This window comes from Lampetra fluviatilis, chromosome 80 (assembly GCF_964198595.1).
Source record: "Lampetra fluviatilis chromosome 80, kcLamFluv1.1, whole genome shotgun sequence".
NCBI classification, from domain to species: domain Eukaryota; kingdom Metazoa; phylum Chordata; class Hyperoartia; order Petromyzontiformes; family Petromyzontidae; genus Lampetra; species Lampetra fluviatilis.
This window is the reverse complement of record NC_136354.1, coordinates 180,394-193,858: the sequence shown is the minus strand read 5'-3', so window position 1 is coordinate 193,858 and position 13,465 is coordinate 180,394. Positions and strand designations below refer to the sequence as shown.

Here is a 13,465-nt window from a genome sequence, read left to right as displayed (position 1 = left end):
TTGACATTGTTGCTGCATTGGCATTGTTGCTGCATTGTTGCTGCATGGGCATTGTTTCTGCATTGGCATTGTTGCTGCATTGGCATTGTTGCTGCATTGGCATTGTTGCTGCATTGACATTGTTGCTGCATGGGCATTGTTGCTGCATGGGCATTGTTTCTGCATTGGCATTGTTGCTGCATGGGCATTGTTGCTGCATGGGCATTGTTGCTGCATGGGCATTGTTTCTGCATTGGCATTGTTTCTGCATTGGCATTGTTTCTGCATTGGCATTGTTGCTGCATTGACATTGTTGCTGCATTGGCATTGTTGCTGCATTGTTGCTGCATGGGCATTGTTTCTGCATTGGCATTGTTGCTGCATTGGCATTGTTGCTGCATTGGCATTGTTGCTGCATTGACATTGTTGCTGCATGGGCATTGTTGCTGCATGGGCATTGTTTCTGCATTGGCATTGTTGCTGCATTGACATTGTTGCTGCATGGGCATTGTTGCTGCATTGGCATTGTTGCTGCATTGGCATTGTTGCTGCATTGGCATTGTTGCTGCATGGGCAATGTTGCTGCATGGGCATTGTTGCTGCATGGGCATTGTTTCTGCATTGGCATTGTTGCTGCATTGGCATTGTTGCTGCATTGGCATTGTTGCTGCATTGGCATTGTTGCTGCATGGGCATTATTTCTGCATTGGCATTGTTGCTGCATTGACATTGTTGCTGCATTGGCATTGTTGCTGCATTGACATTGTTGCTGCATTGGCATTGTTTCTGCATTGGCATTGTTGCTGCATTGACATTGTTGCTGCATTGGCATTGTTGCTGCATTGGGATTGTTGCTGCATTGGCATTGTTTCTGCATGGCACTCGTGCACCGCCCATGCTCCTGGTGCTGTCGGTACACTTGGGCTACGCCCATCCCCAACCCTTATAAACTGTTTGCCTTTAGAGGCTGACTCCTTTGCCTGATGACGACCGCTTGTGTTGCGATCGAAACGTCGTGATTTATTTTATTTCTACCTACGTGACTTTACCGAAAGAACCAAAGAGTATGGATTCCTGCAGCCACGAAAGCTTCAAATCAAGATTCACTAATTGGCTGTCGGATGGTGGCGGGTTTAACGACACATTTATATTTACACAATCTAACCCAACAAGCCTTTATTATGGTATGAGAGGGTTAGGGTTGTAAAGGGTTATGGTTTTAGTGGTTTTGGAGTTTAGAGGGTGAGTGGTTAAGAGGAGCGGTCGTCAACCTTTTTGGTACCAGGGTCCGGTTTCGTGGAAGGTAACTTTTGCACGGACTGGAGGGGGGGGGGGGTCACCATTGGGTCTTTCCCCCTTTTCAAAGAAGCTCTGCAGCGATGTTTGTTTTTTACTCATTTTGGCTAGGGTTAGCTTGTGAGCTTACCAAAACTGCGCAGTGCGGGAAAGAGGCGCAGACGGAAGTGGGCGGGCCATGCGCGGACTTAAATAAGTGTCAGATTCTGACTTCTCATGAGTGTGCAACCTAGATCCCTCGCATGCGCAGTTTACAGTAGGGTTCGCGCTCCTATGATAATCTAATGCCGCCGCTGATCTGACAGGAGGCAGAGCTCAGACAGTAATGCGAGTGATGAGGAGCGGCTGTAAATACAGATGAAGCTTCGCTCCCTCGCCCACCGCTCACCGACTGCTGTGCGGCCCGGTTCCTAACATGCCTCAGACCGGTAGCGGTCCGTGGCCCAGAGGTTGGGGACCTCTGGTTTAGAGGATTGGAGTTTAGATGGGTTGGGATTTAGGTTTGGGATTTAGCGTTTTAGAAGGTTAGAATTTATAAGGTTAGGGGTTTAGATGGTTAGGTGTTTAGAGGGTTTAGAAGGTTGGTTTTTAAAGGTTTATAAGGTTAGGGGTTGAAAGAGTTAGGGGTTTAGATGGTTCGGGGTTTAGAGGGTTAGGGGTTTACAGGGTTAGAGTTTTCAGGGTAAAGGAGTTTAGAGGGTTTGGTGTTTTGAGGGTTCGTGTTTTAGATGGTGGGGGGTTTAGATGGTTAGGGGGTTTAGAAAGTTAGGTGTTTAGAGGTGTCGAGGGTTTATGGATTTCGATTGTTAGAGGTTTAGGAGTTTAGTCGTTTATAAGGTTATGGGTTTAGGAGTTTAGAGATTTCGGGATTTAGAAGGTTATGGATTTGAGGATTTTCAAGGGTTAAGGGGTTAGAGGGCCAGGGATGAGAGGGTTTAACACCTACACTTAATATTATCTGTAATAAAAGGTGTTTTTTGTTAGTCTCCAACACAGCGGTGTCCTAAAGTAGAAACAAATTGGCATTTTTTGGTCACGTGATAAAATGTATTAATTGGCTGTCGGGTGGTGGCAGGTGTAATGACGCATTGACATTTACATGAACTTACCCCCAAAACCCTTTATTATGGGATTAGAGGGTTAGGTGTTTAGAGGGTTTAAAGAGTTAGATGTTAAGAGGGTTGGTATTTTAGGGTATACGGGTTTAGAGAGTTAGGGGTTTAGAAGGTTAGGTGTTTAAGAGGGTTGGGGTTTAGATGGTTTGGGATTTAGGTTAGGAATTGAGAGTTTTAGAACGTTACGGTTTTGAGGATGAGAGGGTTAAGGGTAGAGTTTTATGGTTTTGAAGGTTATGGGTTTAGAGGTTTGTAGGTTTAGAGGGTTAAGTGTTTCGAGGTTTAGCCGTGGTAAGATAAAACATTGTTTAGTTTCATTTGTATATATGTAAATAATTTGTTTACCTCTCCTGTCGTGTTTTGTATTCTATTTTTGTTGTTAAATTTTGACCCGCCTGACTGCACATCTGTGAAAAAGATATTTATTGCTCGTCCTTCAGTACAAAATAAATTCTTTATTTTTATTTTTATTCTTATTGGCCTCTGTACGAATCTATGAATTTCGGTGTGAGTTTTTGGGTCTCTTTGAATGTATGGATCTCTGTGTGAGGCTATGGGTCTCTGTGTGAGCCTAATAAGGTCGCTGTGTGAGTCTATGTGTGTGTGTGTTGGAGTCTATGGATGTCTGTTGGGTCTCTGAGTATGGATGTTTGTGTGAGTCTTGCATGCATAATGAGCGACTTCCGCAACACATCGTGTAGAGGGTACTTCTTTCATTCATATACGGGCACAACAGCTTATCTCTCACAACACTGGATGTTAGCGTCTCTACGGGCTACACACACACGGCCGATCACTGAGCGTGGTTCCACCATCCACACTCGGCCACAGCACTGGTTGACGGCGAGTCGGGGAGGGTGATGGAAGCCGCAGGAGATCTTCCACGTGCTCGGACGATGGAGAGAGATGACGGCGAGCAAAGACGCAGTCCGGACCCAAGACTCCACACACGAACCCCCGAGCCCTCCTCCGCCCCCGCTTATATCGACGCAAGCGCGGCTAGGCTCCGCCTCTGGCCACGCCCTATCGTGGAGCCTTCGAGCGGGTTCCCGGAGCATCCCGGCCAGCCCCACCCATTACCTTTGGCCCAGATACCTCTCCCTTTCAGATTGGATGTTGCTACAGCGGTGCCTGTACCCGTGCTTCCCTTTTCTAACCAGCAGGTGTCATAATGTCTTTAGACATGCACAAATTGAACTTTAAAAGGGCATTGAGGGTTGCGGAATCAGAATTGAATATTAAGTTCCTGTAATGTTTTATAATAATAGACTTATTCCAGGAAAGCCACACTGAGTCATAGTAAGGTTCTGAATTGAGATTTTATTTTAATATATTTCGCCAAATGAATGACGAGCGCTTACACAAGTGGTGGGGAAAACCGGAGCACTCGGAGAAACTCCACGCTTACGAGGGGGAAACACTGTAAACCGTATAGGTGAAGATGGCGACCATCCCACTTGCTGTACTGTCTTCTCCTGGCGAGACAGGTGATGGCACCTAGACGCCCAAGGGAAGAGGGTTTCACAACATTCACTGTGCGGGGATCCACCAACCCTCTCTACCTTCCACAGTGCCAGATTACAGGAGTGTGCCTGTAATCTGGCACTGTGCGAATGACAAGAACAATAATAATTTATAAAGTGATAACAATAATACTCATTTCTATTTGTAACGTGACAATAATTACTTGTACTTACGACATAATAATCATTTTACTTGTAACTTGATAGTAACGATAATAACTTCTACTTGTAATTTGATAACAAAAATATGTACTTGTACTTAGAATGTGACAACAACCCTATGGAACACCCAGTGATGAACAATGAACCCTATGGGAACCTTATGGGAGCCTCAGTGAGTAACACTGAACCCTAAGGGAACACCAGTGAGTAACACTGAACCCTAAGGGAGCTCCAGTGAGTAACACTGAACCCTAAGGGAACACCAGTGAGTAACACTGAACCCTAAGGGAGCTCCAGTAACACAGAAACCTTTAACGAGCTCCAGTGAGTAACACTGAACCCTATGGAAGTGTCAGTGAGTAACATTGAACCCGAAGGGAGCGTCAGTGACGAATTCTGAACTCTATGGAAGCTCCAGTGAGTAACACCGAACCCTATTGGAGTGTCAGTGAGTAACACTGAACCCTATATAGGAGACCCAGTGAGTAACACTGAACCCTACGGGAGACCCAGTGAATACAACTGAACTCTAAAGCCACCTACTCACTCTTCTTGGTTATTTCGGTAAAGTCACGTAGAAGGGAAGTAATAAAATAATAAAAATGAAACATAACAAAACAATTCTCACGACATTTCGGCCACAAAGCAAGCAGCCGTCCTCAAGAGAAAACCAGGTCTGTCGAGGCGACAGCGTCTGAATGACGCTGTCTTTCCGACAGACCTGTTCTTCACCTGAGGACGGCTGCTTGCGTTGTGGCCGAATCGTCGTGAGAATTGTTTTATTGTTATTATTTTTTACTTCCCTTCTACGTGACTTTACCGAAAAAACCAAGAAGATGAATCCATGCAGTCACGAAAGCTTTAAATCGAAATGTAACGCGTACAAACGAAGTCTAGAATAAACCTCAACACTCAAGACACGGAAATCACAAAACACCACGACATAATTAATAACAGTATTTTCTGGTGACTATGAAGATTTTATTTCCGTGAAAATGCCTTCCCACACACAGAGCACTTGAACGGTTTTACGCCCGCGTGTGCTTTCTGGTGACTGTGAAGATCTGATTTCCGTGAAAATGCCTTCCCACACACAGAGCAATTGAATGGCTTCTTACCCGAGTGTGTTTTCTGGTGATTGCGAAGATTTGATGAATCTGCAAATGCCTTCCCACACACAGAGCAATTGAATGGCTTTTCGCCCGTGTGTGTGTTATGGTGAGTGTGAAGATTTTGTTTAATTGAGAATGCCTTCCCACAAAGAGAGCACTTGAATGGCTTTTCACCTGTGTGTGTTTTCTGGTGAGTGTGAAGAGTTGATAAATCTGCAAATGCCTTCCCACACACAGAGCACTTGAACGGCTTCTCGCCCGTGTGTGTTTTATGGTGCCTGTGAAGATGTGATTTCCATGCAAATTCCTTACCACACACAGAGCAATTGAATGGCTTCACGCCCGTGTGTGTTTTCTGGTGATGGTGAAGATCTGCTTTACGGGCAAATGCCTTCACACAAACAGAGCAATTGAACGGCTTCTCGCCCGTGTGTGTTTTCTGGTGACGGTTACGATTTGATGAATCTGCAAATGCCTTCCCACACACAGAGCAATTGAATGGCTTCACGCCCGTGTGTGTTTTCTGGTGAGTGTTAAGAGTTGATTTCTGTGCAAATGACTTCAAACACACAGAGCAATTGAATGGCTTCACGCCCGTGTGTGTTTTCTGGTGATGGTGAAGATCTGCTTTACGGGCAAATGCCTTCACACAAACAGAGCAATTGAACGGCTTCTCGCCCGTGTGTGTTCTGGTGAGTGTGAAGATTTTGTTTCAGTGAAAATGCCTTCCCACAAAGAGAGCAATTGAACCGCTTCTTGCCAGTGTGTGCATGCCGATGTGGAGAGTTTTTCTGCTCCATGTGACTGATTCTTCAGAGCAGAGTAACAGTCGCGGGTGTTGTTGAGAGTTAAAGGCGCCCTCTAAGCTGCGTGGATGTCTGGCTCAAATAGCCAAAAAGCAAACTCTTACCAACGTCTAACTGATACACAGTAAGTCGGACTACACACGCGATTACCAGTTTATCTACTAACAAAGACACTTACTTTTTGATGCACCGCGTATCGATGTCCCTGTAGCCCGTCTGAAGAGATCGCCACGAACTCTCCCGAAGCGAAGTCGCCAACCAGTCGCCAAGCAATCCTGCTCGCCAGGCTGGGTCTCGTGGAAGAAGGGTGATCTGCAGAGCGAGGAGTCGAGCGTCTATCCTCAGCAAAATCCCTCTCGAAATGACCTTGAGGTCTGATTTTAAGCCCCTTATAACTTCGCTCTCGCATCCAAATCCTTTGTTCTCGACTTGGCCTATTATGGACTTTGCATTCAATTGTTAATTTTACATTAACAATCCGCATATCTAGCAACATAATACATCTCACTGCATAATTGTACACTTCCGTTTGAATAAGGATGTGCATCCCCATGCATAATTCCATGATTCGTGTTAATTTGCTAATATTCACCCCCCAATGCCCTCTAAACTGCTGCAAGTTTAGAGGATTATAAAGCGACATACAGCCTGAAATATTAAAATTGGTGATTTCGAGCTTGATTTGGAATAAAATGTGCAAGTTTATACTGTACTTACTTTGTTTTATAAATATATTTAATGACAATCGTGTTGAGCGGGGTGCTTCTAGAAAGCGAGTGTTTTATATTATAATTTCTGCCATGAACTTTAAACAATGATCTGAAAGGTTTAGCTTGTAAGCGTGGTTTATTATAATGTCCATATTAAAGGTTTTTTGGGTTAGATCGCTTAAATATATAAATGTGTCGTTGAAACCCGCCACCACCCGACAAAGCCAACTAGTAAGGATTGTCACGTAAACAGAACATGCAAATGTGTCACTAGTACAGCACACCGGTGTGTTGGAGAGCCAAGCCACAACATTTACAATCTGAGTACGACGTTTCTCCTGTAATTAAAACTAGCTTCATCAGTCGACAGCCAGATTTGGGAAGTCTCACTGTTTTGTTCCTTATATAGAAGCATAGATGTTGTGACCACTCAGCGGGGCATCTAAGATTCATATCGTCAGCCTAACCTGTGAAAATGATGACAAAACCCCGCTATACAAGTATACTACTGTTTGTATGTACATGGATCTGTACTTCTGTGTATGTCCACTCGTGTGTGGGTGTGTGTACATGGGAGTGTATATGTGTACTCGTGTATGATTATGTATTGGAACAAACAAATTGTTTTTATATTGTGTCGTACAAATCATTTAAGGGAAACGTGGTAGGAATGCGCCACCACAACAGGGAACTACAGGGATGAGACTCCCCACTCGTGGTGCTAAATGAATGAAAACAGCGCCAGTGAGCAGACAGAGCCCCGCCCCTACAGCTCGTGAGTGTGACGTAGTGAGTGTGACCAGCGGACTGCCACGATGCTGCCAGGTAAGGGTAAACTTGTGTGATGGAGATGCTTCACCTGAAACTCGCCTCCACACGTGTTCGCTATGAACATTGTAGCAATAAGGGACGATCAGTCATCTTTAACATAGCAGGTCTTTATTGTTCTGCAAGTATATTAACGTTAAAACTCGTAGAAACACATGCACACTCGTGTGTGAATGCACACCGCTGTATTTACAGTCGAGTTTGGATGCACACTCGTGTGTGTATGTCTACTCGTCCGTGTTTTTTAAAAGGAACGATATGGTAGCAATAACGTACGATCAGTCATCTTTAAAAACAGGTCTTTATTAATCTGCAAGAAAGTTGACGTTAATACTCGTATCGAAATCTTTATTAATACGCATGCTCAAACAGGAAAGGAACTAGGCAAATTATTTCCCAATAGGAATTCAACAGTTAAAGGATATTCTTAAAATCAAACACGTAAACGTCGATTTCCCCTTTGACATTCTTTTCAACTGAAGCTATTCGTCCAGAAGTCCAAGCCATCAAACACAGGAACAACGAACGTGCAATCCACGCACACTCTTAAACCTATTATTTGAAGTGAATTAATTTATTACAATGATGAAAATTAATGAACATGTTTAAAATATTGAGCAAAGTTGTGATCACTGACTTTCTCCAACTTTAGCTCAACAAGACCACTTAACCACGAGAGTAAAATCAGGAATTGAACCACCTCACAACCACTGCGCATCACACCACATCAACAAGTAATCCGATCGGACGACAAAGCACCACCTTAACGTGACGAAGTCTAGAATAAACCTCAACACTCAAGACACGGAATTCAACACAAACACTACGACAAAATGAATAACAGGAATGGGTAAATCTTAAAAGAAGACGGCACACCCAGATCAGTAGCTGTGAGAAGATGACAACACATGGCAACTTCTACCATAAACACCACACATTTAACAGAGCCGATGATCCAACTACGAGACGAAGCAATGTATCTATCGAAGTATAAAATTGTTGTCATCCTGAAATGAGTGAACACTTCTGGAACTTATCAGGAACAATTTTATCTGAACACAATGTAGAGCATTAACAACATCACTCTCGCTTGAAATCCTAGAAATCACTGAAACATATATATAAGAGACAGAAATATGACTCTCCAGCCACTCCAATACATAAATCCATCTCTCAGGTTGCAACTGCATGGGCTCGAAAGAGGAATTTCGTTTAGGACTCATGACAACATTTTTACTCTTTGCTTGATGATTCGTGTGAAGTGTTGCTGACTGTAAAAATGCTTCCAACACACAGAGCAATCGAATGGTTTTATTAAATTGATTAGAATTAGCTTGGAGTTGTGCTGGAAATCACTGATATAATCAATTTCACCTTATAAATTGATCTAACAGAGACACAAACGTGCACATTCCAGGACTTTAACAGAAGTACTCAATACTTTGATTATCCAGCCATTCCAGCAGCCATTTCTCATTATCAACCCGCATGGGGTCGAAATAGGAATTGTCGTCAGGACTCATTACATCCACTACATCAACGCATCTCTCAGGATCCACCTGCATAGGTTCGAAAGATTCATTTTTTTCAGGACTAATTGCAGCACTTTGTATTTCACCTTTTGATTTCACTTCCCTATCATTGCTGATCTTCTCATGCTTGTTTCGGGGTGATGACCGTGTGAAGATCTGACTTCCTTGCAAATGCCTTCCCGCACACAGCGCAATTGAATGGCTTCTCGCCCGTGTGTGTTTTTTGGTGACTGTTAAGAGTTGATTTCTGTGAAAACGACTTCCCACACTCAGAGCACTTGAATGGCTTCTCGCCCGTGTGTGTATTCTGGTGACTTTGAAGATTTTGTTTCAGTGAAAATGCCTTCCCACACACAGAGCACTTGAATGGCTTCTCGCCCGTGTGTGTTTTCTGGTGACTGTTAAGAGTTGATTTCCGTGAAAATAACTTCCCACACACAGAGCAATTGAATGGCTTCTCGCCCGTGTGTGTTTTCTGGTGATTGCGACGAGTTGATGAATCTGCAAATGCCTTCCCACACACAGAGCACTTGAACGGCTTCTCGCCCGTGTGTGTTTTATGGTGACTGTTAAGAGTTGATTTCAGTGAAAATGCCTTCCCACACACAGAGCACTTGAATGGCTTCTCGCCCGTGTGTGTTTTCTGGTGACTGTTAAGAGTTGATTTCCGTGAAAATAACTTCCCACACACAGAGCAATTGAACGGCTTCTCGCCCGTGTGTGTTTTCTGGTGATTGCGACGAGTTGATGAATCTGCAAATGCCTTCCCACACACAGAGCACTTGAACGGCTTCTCGCCCGTGTGTGTTTTATGGTGACTGTTAAGAGTTGATTTCCGTGAAAATGCCTTCCCACACACAGAGCAATTGAACGGCTTCTCGCCCGTGTGTGTTTTCTGGTGATGGTTAAGAGTTGATGTCAGTGAAAATGACTTCCCACACACAGAGCAATTGAACGGCTTCTCGCCCGTGTGTGTTTTCTGGTGACTGTGAAGATATGCTTTACGTGCAAACGCCTTCACACACGCAGAGGAATTGAATGGCTTCTTAACCGTGTGTGCGTGGCGCTGTGGAGAGTTTATCTGCTCCATGTGACTGATTCTTCAGAGCAGAGGAACAGTCGCGGGTGTTGTTGAGAGTTAAAGGTACCCTTTAAGCTGCGTGGATGTCTGGCTCAAATCGCCAAAAAGCAAACTCTCACTACCGTCTAACCGAGACAAAGTAACGTCTCGTAAGTCGGACGACACACGATTACCAGTGTATCCACTAACAAAGTCACTTACTTGTTGATGCACGGCGTTTCGATGTCCCTGTAACCCGTCTGAAGAGATCGCCACAAACTCTCCCAGTCGCCACGCAATCGTGCTCGCCAAGGCTGGGTCTAGCAGAAGGGTAATCTGCAGAGCGAGGAGTCGAGCGTCTTTCCTCAGTGAAATTCCTCTCCAAATGGTCTTGAGGTCTGATTTTAAGCTCCTTATAACTCCCCTCTAGCATCCAAATCCTTTGTTCTCGTCTTGGCCTATCATGGACCTTGAATTAAATTTATTTTTTTACATTAACAAACTGCATATCAAACAACATAGCTTAGCTAATCTGGCCATTGTTATTAAACCTTAATATGTATGTGCATCTCACTGCATAATTGTATGCATAATTCAGTGCTTCCTGTGAATTTGCTAATATTCACCCGGCTATGTCCTGTAAACGGCTGCAGGTTTAGAAGATTTAACAGCGACATACAGTTCGAAATATAGAAATGAAGATGTCGAGTTTGATTTGGACTAAGAGGTGCAAGTTTATACTGTGATGAACCTGTTTAATAAACATATTTAAGGACACTCGTGTTGAACGTGGTGCTTCTAGCAAACAAGTGTGTTATATTATAATTTACGTCATGAACTTTAAATAATCATCTGAATGGTTTAGCTTGTAAGCGTGGTCTTTAATAAAGTAATGCAACAAGAACAATCATCACCTTTTAGTCTGTAACATACGACCTTCGGTGTGTATATACACCAGTGTGTTTGTGTTAAATATTTTGCACGTGTTTAATATTTTGGACGTGTTTTTACGGTAATTCCATTGAATATTGAGGGGTTACCAGCCTCTCGCACCCGTCCAAATACCTCGTGGGCAGCTGTGGTGGCTACGAGCCTTCCCTCCGGGACATTGCTCACATCCACCACAGCGTTACCGTCTGACACGGTCAATGAAGGAAGGGGGTTGTTTTTGCAAAACTTTACTCGTGGCAGGGGAATGGCAAAAAACAGGGAGTGCCTCCTTCTGATAAACAAAAAACGAATGAAGGGGGCGTGGGAGCGTGGCGTAAGGTGTGGAAAGCTGTAAGTCACAGGTATCATTCGAATTGGGTCAATGACACCAGCACACAAATGGTGGGGTCGTTTGGAATGATGTTGCATTGATGAAATATGAATTTCTCGACGTTGTATTTCATGATCTTTAAATTAAATTTTTGCTTTTAGAATTTACAATCTGCATATCTAGCAACAGAGCTTCGCTAATCTTGCCATTGAGCTTAAGCCTGAATACGTATATTCATCTCACCGCATAATTTGCATTCATTTACTATATTCACCCTGCAATATGCTGCAAAATGCTGCCAGTTCAAATGCGTTACCAGGGAAATGCAGACTGAAGTATTAAAATTGTGATTTAGAACTTTGAGGTGCAAGTTTATACCGTGCTGACTTTGTTTTATAAATATATTGAAGTACTTGTGTTGATATGAGCGCTACAGAACAATCAAGGTGATTTGTTTAATTTAATCCACGCAAATTATTACGATTGCTGTCATACACTTTTAATGATAATCGACATGGTATTGCCTGTAAGCGTGTGTGTATTTACACTGCTGTGTAAGTACACTTGACTTTGACTCGTGTGTGTACGTGTTTGTTGTAAGCATTGTAGAGTTAACGGATGCTCAGATAGTTAAAAAAAAATCAGATTTTTATTAATCTGCAAAAAAATATTGACGTTAATATTGCTGTGCATGCACACTCGCGCGTGTGTAGAGGTAGTGTAGTGGTTAGCGCACAGCTCAATTCTCGCTCACGTTAAATTCATGCTCACGGCCAACACCAGCGACGATCATCTGAACAGTATATAATTTAATGTTGGGTTTGTCGATGGCAGCATATAGAACGGGGTAGACCCGTGTGATGTAAGGGAAAAAAGTTTAGCTGGAATGTATTACTTACTGTTAGTAGCTCAGCTTATTGGAGAGTATATTTAGTATACTGATGATACTATGTAGTTTATACTTTAGTTTTTTACGTGGTTGTTTAGTTACTGCAGCTACATACTATTAACATTCCTTCCCTTTATTAATGCTACCCCTATCCCCTCCCTTTGATGCTGCTATTCCTGCATAAATGCACGGGCATAATATGACTTTGAAACCCCCCGCCCACCTCCTACGCATTTCACAAGTAGTACTAATCACATATCTGCATATGCTAAATTCCTCTTGATTTGCAAATTAATTTGTAAAGGCGCTCTTCCCCTTACAACCCAGCTTAAATATACGCTCCAAGCGTGGTGGTGTTTCATTCAGACGAGAAACTCAACTATTTGTTTCAACTACTGTGGCAGAAGGGGAACAGAGGGGCAGAGGTGCAGTGGAGAAGAAGGGCAGTGGAGCATTGGACCTGAGGAGAAGTTGGACAGTGGAGCAGAGGGACAGTGGAGCAGAGGGGGCAGTGCGGCAAAGGGGCAGAGGGAAAGAGGTCAATGGGGCAGTGGGGTAGTGGAGTAGAGTGGCATTCAGACACTGTCTCCCCGACAGACCTGGTCTTCACCTGAGGACGGCTGTGTGCGTTGTGGCCGAAACGTCGTGAGAATTAATTTATTATGTTTTATTTTTATTATTTCCCTTATACGTAACTTTACCGAAAGAACCAAGAAGATTATTAATCGATATTTACGTGTTTGATTTGAGAATATTTTATAACTGTTGCATTCCTGAAAGTGATATAAATTTCCTAGTTTGTTAACCGTTTGACCAAGCGAATTGATAAAAACATTTAATGCGAGTTTTACTGTTAATATTCTTGCAAATCAATACAGACCTGATTTGTTTTTAAACATGACTGATCGTACGTTATTGCTACCATATCCTTCATTAAAAAAACACGGACGAGTAGACATGCACACACGAGTGTGCATCCAAACACTGCTGCATTTAAAAAGCGGAGTGCATACACACACCAGTGTGCATATACAGGGTGTACATACAGACATACAACGCAGTGTACATACACAGCAGTGTATGCACACAAGGATTGCGTTCCACTGCGAACACGCACGATTGTACATACATGTGCAGTTCACACCTATGCACCCTTAGCCCATTGATCGTGATGATGATGAATAACATATTA

General features: G+C 43.3%; 1 pseudogene; it reads right to left on the bottom strand.

Moving 5' to 3' along the window:
* LOC144953663 (uncharacterized) overlaps positions 1 to 13,465 on the bottom strand; it is a 267,013-nt pseudogene that overhangs the window by 180,884 nt on the left and 72,664 nt on the right.